General features: G+C 43.7%; 2 protein-coding genes across 2 annotated transcripts in view; one reads left to right on the forward strand and one right to left on the reverse strand.

Annotated features, from left to right (window-relative positions):
- Window positions 1–9,554, reverse strand: part of HABP4 (hyaluronan binding protein 4) — a 274,086-nt gene that overhangs the window by 201,520 nt on the left and 63,012 nt on the right. The gene's annotated exons all lie outside the window — the stretch shown is intronic.
- Window positions 1–9,554, forward strand: part of ZNF367 (zinc finger protein 367) — a 35,004-nt gene that overhangs the window by 616 nt on the left and 24,834 nt on the right. The window lies entirely within an intron of this gene.

The raw sequence follows: 9,554 nt of genomic DNA on the forward strand, positions 1-9,554 counted from the left end.
AACTAAAGGCAAAACCTTTTAGTTTGGAGATGGATCAGAACCCGTGTCAGGTTTTTACAGCTGCCTGTGTCCCCATCTCATCCGTCTACTAGAGAAAAAAAAAAAATCCTACATTTTGGGCTGTCACCAGAACAGGAATGGAAGGGAAATCCAATGGTGACACCCTGGGATTATCACCCTTTCACTCTCCCCTCACTTCTCCCCAATGGGACACAAATGGCAAAGAAAACCTGAAAGGGGTTGTAACTTGTCCGGGATTCACCTGGACAGTTCGGGTTTTGAATCATGTGTCCGGGTTTGTCTACCTGAAACCCGGACACAATATTCAGACAGGAATGTAGCTCAGAATAATGCCTGATAGGAGGGTGAGGGGGCACTATGCACGCCACATTACTATTCTCTTTGGAGCGCCCAAAGGTGTTCTAGGTCTTACAATCCTATAGAGCAGGGATCTCCAAACTACGGCACTACAGGTCCCATCAGGCATTGTAAAACTCTGACATTTACAGACATGACTAGGCATGATGGGAATTGTAGGCCCTGAATAAATGGAGGGCCATAGTTTGGAGACAACTGCTATAGAGTGTGCTAAAAAAACAAAAAAAATTTTTTTTTTTTTTTTAGTTGTATGCCGCTAAATTTTTCAGGCTTGGCTTTAAGAAAAAGTGGTAACCCTCCCTTCAGCCTGCTACACATGATCAGAAACTCGTACGGCTTTCGAAGCGATCATACAATAATCCGATCATCAGTACACAGCTTTCAAGAGCCGATCAGGATAGCTTGTGCGGAATTATCCAATGGGACAAGCACAAAGCTTTTTCTTCTGCAATAACAGTAACTTTAGTAGACTTCATTTTCGATATCGGTTGAGCATGCAAAAAGAACCCAGATCACCCGTCTCATAATCTCATCGTGTGTACCAGGTGTAACTCTAGTCAAAATGGGGGGGCTTGCTTTTACTTAGCTTTAAAGTTTTCACCTACGGTATTTAAAAATAAAATGAAAAGGTGACGTTACATCCTACAGCCACCCCCAGTCCTTGTATTTACCTCAGTAGGTGATGAGCTGTCAGTGCCCACACAGCCGACAACAGTCCAAGGATTTAAAATCCTCCTGAAGTGCTTCTGGAATGGGTCAGAGCGAGTATTGTGTGCCAGCACTGACCAATCAGGATTGCTCTCATCATTGCAGTGCTTCTGGGACAGATCAGTGTCTGTGTGCCAACAATCCCTCTGATCCATCCTGGATGTGCTGCACAGAAAAGAGTGGGGATTTCAAAGCGCTGGACCACTGCACTGGTTGCTAGGGTAGACAGCTCATGACCCACAAGGGTAAGGACTTGGGGAGGGTGTACTCTGTTCACCACCTTTTTTTTTCTTTTTTTCACTTTTAGCCCTCGTTCACACCAATAGTTTGACAGTTCAAAATCGCATGAGAAGTCGCACAATTTCAGCACTGGAAACGTTGAAATAGTTGGAACTTGTGTCTGGTTTGAAAACGACTTTTCTGTGATTTCATGGAAACTTGCATTGTCTTCTATTAACCCTTTCATGACTAAGCCTATTTTTGAAAATTGGTGTTTACAAGTTAAAATCCGTATTTTTTGCTAGAAAATTAGAGTTACCAAACATTATATATATATATATATATATATATATATATATATATATATATATATATATATATATATATATATATATTTTTAGCAGAGAATCTAGAGAATAAAATGGCGATTGTTGCAATATTTTATATCACACGGTATTCGCAAATTTTTAGAACACTTTCATGAATTTTAAAAAATCCAAACAGTAAAGTTACCCCAATTTTTTTGTATAATGTGAAAGATGTTATGCCGAGTAAATAGATACCAAACATGTCACCCTTTATAATTGCACGCACTCGTGGAATGGCGACAAACTACGGTACCTATGAATTTCCATAGGCGGTGCTTTACATTTTTTTTAAGGTTACCAGGTTTGAGTTACAGAGGAGGTCTAGGGCTAGAATTATTGCTCTCGCTCTGACGATCACGGCGATATCTCACATGTGTGATTTGAACACCGTTTACATATGTGAGCGCGACTTCCGTATGCGTTTTCTTTGCTGCGTGAGCTCGCGGGTACAGGGGTGCTTTAAAAAATTTTTTTTTTTTTTTTTTTTTTTAATTTTTATACTTATAAATTGTATTTAAAAGATTTTTTTTTTTTTTACTTTTATTGCTGTCACAAGGAATGTAAACATCCCTTGTGACAGTAATAGGTGGTGACAGTTACTCTTTATGGTCTTTTAGACCCCCGATCCCTCCTTTGCAGTTCAAAGTATTCAGATCGCCGAAAACGGCGATTCTGCACACTGTATATTTTTTTTAAAACCGGCGCCATTGGCAGCCGAGTAAACGGAAAATAACATCATGACGTCGCTTCTGCGTTTACAATGAGAAGGCTGGAACGAAGCCGCCCACAGCTTCGTTCCAGCCCGCCCCCAACCGCCAAAGGCAGGCGATTGGACACCGGGCCTCCCGATCGCACGGGAGGTGGCGATGTCCCGTCCCGCCCCTCCGGTATAACAGCCGAGCGGCTTTTAGCCGCATTGGTTGTTATACTCGGATAGCCGATCGCCGGGTCTAAACAATGGTACCGGGATGGATGATGCCTGCAGCTGCAGGCATCATCCCGGTATAACCCTGGAAAGCCGAGTACGCATATCTGCGTACGGTCGGCGGGAAGGGGTTAAATGAAGTTGCAAGCAGCAATTCAATTGCTGATCCAGACGCACTCATCTGCAGCTTTAAAATTACGCTGAAGTAGCGCAATTTCAATGCCACACTGGTGTGAACTAGGGCTTAGGCTCCATTCACATTTGGTGTTTTGGGATCTTGGACAGAATCGCTGCTGTTATGCCCGCAATCGCAAATGGCACCCCAACATGGGTTTTGCAATTGTGCGATTTTTAGATTGCAGGCAGAATTGATCCCAAAATGCCAAATATGAATGGAACCTAAGACCCATAGGTGTGCACAGCCTATTGCATTAGGGTGTGCACCCCAAGGTTTACATACATATACACACACTATTATAAATGTAAACAAACTTTAAAATGTATTAAAACATGGACAATGTCAGTAGAGCAATAGACGGTATCAGTAGGGCAGTGGATGGTGTCGTTTTTTTACAATTTTTTTACATTCTTTTTTTATAATAGTATTATTTTTTTACAATTTATTTTCAAGTCCTGTTGTGGGACCAAACAGACCCCTGATGTCTCACTTATGAGATAGAGAAAGGGACTGAGGACAGAGATTTCCCAGTCTGTTTCTCTACAGCCTCAGCTGCACTGGACAGTGAATGAATGGGAAGTGCTGAGTTGCTTCGTGTTCCTTCACAAACAGTTTCCAATGCTTCAGTTATGAATGGACACAGGAGTGATCGGTATCGATCACTCATTGTATTCATTCAGTAAATGAAGTGGCTGGTGAATGACATGTTTACCAGCTTCTTCCCCTACTCTCCATCCTGACACATCCCCTGCAGCAGCTGACAGAAGTGGAGAGGAGTAAAGCTAGAACGCTGTGGGTGGTGGGACAGCAGGGGGAACTGGTGCTGCACAAGGTGATTAGGATGTGCCCAGGCACACCTGGCTCACCCCCTGCACACACCTATGCTAAGACCCCATACACTCTATTAGATTTTATGCAGATTTTTGTCTTCAGATTTACCAAAACCATATAATATGAGGTCAAACCTTAAAAGTTTCAATTTGTATGCAATCAGACAGGCCCTTGCACTACATGGTTTTGGTTAATCTGAAGACCAAAATCTGCAGAAAATCTAATCGTGTGTATGGAGCTTTAAGCTCCCAACTGCTGTACTTATGGGCTATTGGCTTTGAAGTGTAACTAAAGGCAATGTTTTTTTCTACAATTGGATGATGTGGAGAGGTGTTGGAACTTTCTGTCTCTGTGCCTCAGTTAGGGAGATTCACCTTTTAAATGTCCTGATCACCAATGTTTCCGGGTATGGAAGTGAAAGTAAGACCTCGTTCATTGGGAACATAGACCTGAGTGGTATGAAGAGCCATTTGTTTCTAGAGCAGTGTGCAGGCAGCCTGTGTTAGTCAAAGGAAACACAGCGGCTGTATGGACTTGCTTGCACATTGAAGTCTGACAGGTGTGTAGGGACCAGCGCACAGCTAATATACACTGTCTGCTTTCAGTGCTGTGTACCTGTCCTTATGGTTCATCCTGAATGTGCAGGTGAGTCCATAAAGTCACTGTGTCTGCATTGACTAGCATAGAATGCCAACACCGTTCCAGCAACATAAATGGCTCTCCCCCCTCTACAGGTCTATGGGTCCTTGTGAATGTGGTCTTCTAAGTTGTCCCAGAGAAGTAGTAGAGGGGAAAGCTTCCAATTTGGAGACATGTTCCTGTGACAACTAGTCACATCAGTCACACTGGAAATCGTGCGACTTTGGAGATATGCTAATGTGAATGGAGCCTAAGTGCCGGTTCACACAGGGGCGACTTGTCAGGCGACCTAGTCGCCTGACAAGTCACCTCCCGTTCTGTACAATGGAACCGTTCTAATAGGAGCGACACAAGTCACTCCGACTTAGAAAAAGGTTCCTGTACTTCTTTTGGGGCGACTTGCATAGACTTGTATACAGAAGTCGTTTTGCAAGTCGCTGTGGATGTCGTGTGCAGGTCGCCTCGGTGAGGCGACCTGCAAGTTGTGCCGCCCCTAGTGTGAACCGAGCCTTAGTCTACAGCACAGGAGGAGGAATCTCCCTAATGGGGAAAAAAAAACGAGCAGGTTTAGGCCTTCTGTACTCTGTCCAAAATTGAGGAAAATGTGTTGCCCTAATGTTTTTCAGTTATGTACAGGAGTAGTGTTTTAAACGGCTTTGTTTCTAGTGTGTGCATCAGCAATTAGTGGATTTGAATAGCATGGGGGAAGAGTTCAAATCCCTGCCAGTTTGTATTTTGTGGCTGTTTGTGTACTATTGGGGATATTCCTTAAGTTCCTGTCCCAGAGACACAAAAGGAAATGAGGGAAAATCTCCCAGTGTGAGAGGCATTCCCCTCTGACAGTTGTCACCAGAACAGCAGTCCCCTTTGAAATATTTTCTCATACCTCTTGTTTTAGCAACAGCTCTACAGTTTTGGATTTCCTCTTTCCCTGTGACAATAGCCACCGGTACAAATAGAGGGGAAACCTCCCCAATGGGGACACAGACCTCAATGAAAAAATACTAGTCTGACTCTTCCACACTATGCAAAACTTAAAAAAAAAAAAAAAAAAAACACACCTTGCCTATTGATGCACTTTAAGATTCAGTAAATCCTCAGGAGGCTGTGTGCTCCACGGTGAGGCTGTCTTACTGATACTGTCCCATGCTACTGCAGTATCCAAGGATATTGCCATTGCATTCTTGTATAGAGCATCGTGCACACTAGTGTTTAAGCTCTGTTGGTGAAAGCAAGCAGTTTGTCCTTTGTATGTTTCCAAGGATGACTAAACCATTAAAGAATGAAACTGATTTATCGCCGGAGGGGATTGGGGACAGGGTAAATCCTTCATTCATATGAGTGGACACAAAGATATGTGAACTTCTGCCAGTTGGAGGTCATAAGCTAGAATGAGGAAAAATGCTGTACTTTCAGGAAGCCTATTTAAAGTACACCTGCCATAAGACATGCATGGCCTGCCTCCTCCTGGAATGCTGTTTTCTTGGCAATATGTGGTTTCCACACTTTGATTACAGACCTGGAACAAGCATTGGGTGTGTTAGTTTTCGCTATGCTTATTGCAAGTTGTTGAATCAGAAGATATTAAAGCCAGGGGCATCAGCAGTAAGAAAAACCTCCACGGGGAAGTTATACCTCCTAGGTAAGCCTAGGATAAGGCTTACATATAGGTACTGTAAATATCTCCTAAATGTGCACCGTTCAGAAGATATTTACGGTTTACCTGCAAACGTGGGCTTCGTTTGCAGGTGTCACATAATGTGCTAGTATGCGGTGCATACTAGCACATTATGCCTTTACTTTTCTGGGAAGAAAAACCCAGCAGGGTTTACTTCCTCTTTAACCAGGCAGCCAACTTTCTGAAAAAAAAGCAATGACCGCATACACCTTTATGACAGGTGAACTTTAACCACTTAAGCCCTGGAAGGATTTACCCTGTTAATGACCAGGCCATTTTTTGCGATACGACACTGCATCGCTTTAACTGACAATTGCGTGGTCATGCGATGCTGTACCCAAACAAAATTGCTGTCCTTTTTTTACCCACAAATGGAGCTTTCTTTTGGTGGTACAGTAGTACCTGGATTACAAGCATTCTTCACAAACAAATTATGCTCATAATCCAAAAGCACGCGTATATCAAATCGGGTTTCCCCATTAGAATCGATGGAAACTCAGATAATGCGTTCCACAGTCACTGCTGGTGTGTGCAGGGGCTCCAGACACACTCGGGAATGAAGTGTCTCCACACCTCTGGCCACATGCGGTATCGCACCCCCCAGAGGCTTGAATCCTGCTCGTCTTGCAAGACGATGCTGGCAAACTGCATCAGAATTTTTTTGCTAAAAATGGCTCGTATTTATTTTTTGCAGTATAAACAAAAAAGACTGACCATTTTGAAAAAAAATATATAAAAAAGATGTAGTCATCCGTTTAGGCCAATATGTATTCTGCTACATATTTATTGGTAAAATCAAAATAAGCATGTATATATTGGTTTGTGCAAAAGTTATAGCGTCTGTTGTTTTTTTTTTTTTTTGGTTTTAATTTTGGGCTGTGACATTTTGGTGAAAAAATCTGACCCTAAGTGACACTTTTTGGGGACCAGTGACATTATTACAGTGATCAGTGCTAAAAAAAAAAAAAAAAAAAAAATGCACTGACCAATGTATAAATTACACTGGCAGGGAAGGGGTTTAACACTGGGGAGAGATCAAGGGGGTTAACTGTGTTCCCTGGGTGTGTTCTAACTGTGCGGGGGATGGGCTTGCTGGGACAACACTAAGATCGCTGTTCCTGATCACTAGGAACAGCACATCTGAGTTGTCCCCTGTCAGAACGGGGATCCGCCTTGCTTACATAGCCAGATCCCTGTTCTGCCTCTGTACTGCGATCATGGGTGGCCAGCGGACATCGAGCCTGCACGCCGTGCCCACAATACCACATGCACGGACCGATGTACAGGTACGTCGGCTTGCACAGCTGAGTTGCCTTGCCGCAGCATTTGTGCCGTAAACGGTCCAAGTGGTTAAAGTGACACTTAACTCCTGGTTTAATAATGTATATATTCTATTCAAGTATGTATTCTTAACAGGTTCCCGACCGGCTTACGTCTTTTTACGGGTACAGAATGGCACCCCTGCGTGAAACCCCGTATGGGGTTCCCTTTAAGAGCTGCCGGAGGCATGCGCATGCTCGCTGCACAGCGGGGGACCCAATGCGCGCGATCATGTGCACAAGAGCCAGTACGGGGATTTGTGTGTGTAAACGCACAAATCCCTGTTCTGTCAGGGGAGAGTAGACATGTCGTTTGTTCCTACTAAGTAGAAACAATGATGTGTCTCCTCCCCTAGTCAGTCCTATCCCCATACAGTTAGAACACATATTTAACCCCTTGATCGCCCCAAGTGTTAACCCCCTCCCTGCCAGTGACATTTATACAGTAATCGGTGCATATTTATAGCACTGATTGCTGTATAAATGTCAAAAAAGGAAAAGAAAGGCGCCTCTAAGTGCAGTATGTAAAATTTAATAGAGTGCACAAATGGTTAAAAGCACTTACAAGATTGTTGAGTGTTAAAAGACATGATAAAATCAGGAGTCCTCATCTCTGGCATGTGTCCATCCTCAGCACGGTGGTAGAGAGCAGTGTAGAGCCGTCCAGCAGCTGTAAGCGTTCTCATGCGTGTTGGAAAGAGGAGGCAGCAGGGAAGCCTGTATCACTGCGGTGGACACAAGGCTGATGGTGTCAGTGTAGAGAAGGGGGTGGTAACGCGTTTCGGAGCATGTGCGGCTCCTTCGTCAGACCTCAGAGGTCCGCCACCTTCTCTACACTGACACCATCAGCCTTGTGTGTCCCGCAGTGAATACAGGCTTCCCTGCTGCCTCCTCTTTCCAACACGCATGAGAACGCTTTACAGCTGCTGGACGGCTCTACACTGCTCTCTACCACCATGCTGAGGATGGACACATGCCACAGATGAGGACTCCTGATTTTATCAAGTCTTTTAACACTCAACAATCTTGTAAGTGCTTTTAACCCTTTGTGCACTCTATTAAAATTTACATACTGCACTTAGAGGCGCCTTCTTTTCCTTTTTTATATCTTCAGAGTTGCTTCTCCTCTAACCAAAGTGCTGCCAGAAGTGCCATCTTATCACTATCATCCCTCTGACCAGCTACCCACCTCCACCAGAGCGCCTTATCACCTCTCTGCTGTATAAATGTCAGTGGTCCCAAAGATGTGTCAAGTGTCCGATCTGTCTGTCGCAGTTCCGCTAAAAATCGCAGATAGCCGCCATTACTAGTAAAAAAAGAAAAAAATAATAAAAATGCCATAAATCTTAGACCTAGTTTGTAGATACTATAACTTTTGCTTAAACCAATCAAAATACGCTTAATGCGATATTTGTGGTAAAAAAAAGTAGAATAATACATAAACTGATGATTTTTTTTGGGGGGGGGGGAATATTTTAGCAAGAAGTAAAAAATATATTTTATTTCAAAATTGTTGCTTTTTTAAAAAATTTTTTTTGTTTATAGCGCAAAAATAAATACAGAGGTTATCAAATACCACCAAAAGAAAGCTCTATTTGGATACAGCATTGCATGACTGCGCAATTGTCAGTTAAAGCGACACTGCCAAATTGTAAAGTGCTCTGGTCAGGAAGGGGGTAAAATCTTCCGGGGCTGAAGTGGTTAAAGAAGTCCAGCCAAAGCTTGTTTGGCTGTACTTCTCAAATGGATTACAGGAGTACAGTTCGTTTTGCACTTTTGTGACCTGGCTGAAGTCTGCTCTCTGCTGATTGTCACTGATTTTTCAGTCAAGGCACCACGTCATCCTGATCACGGAGTCTGGATCTGCCAGGTGCCTGGACTGACACCCGCGCTCAGCCTCTCGGCATGCCACTAAGAGCCTGAGATGGCTGCTCTGCCCCCTCCACTGCTCAGCGCTTCAATGAGTGAAGAGGGAGAAGGGCAGAGAGCTGTGACTGACAGTCTGCAGCTCTCTGCCCACGAAGCTTGGAAAACCGAGCGATCGGCGGTGTTCAATCGCTTGGTTCTCAGTGTGGAGGCGCCGGGGACAGATGCAGCATCCACCTAGGTAAGTAGTATTGGGGGGGGATCCTTTACTTTTAACTCAGAAAATTGCTGTAACGTCTATTCTTGGTTAAATTATTATTTTTTTTTATTAATTTGATCCAACTTCCTGTAAAAGGGTGGCTTTATTCATTCTGCATGCTCCCACTGCACGTATGAGTAGTCGCGGTCTCTTCCTCACTCTGAGCAACTATTGTTTTGGGGGGGG

Source organism: Aquarana catesbeiana, linkage group LG01, assembly GCF_042186555.1.
Source record: "Aquarana catesbeiana isolate 2022-GZ linkage group LG01, ASM4218655v1, whole genome shotgun sequence".
Lineage (NCBI taxonomy): Eukaryota > Metazoa > Chordata > Amphibia > Anura > Ranidae > Aquarana > Aquarana catesbeiana.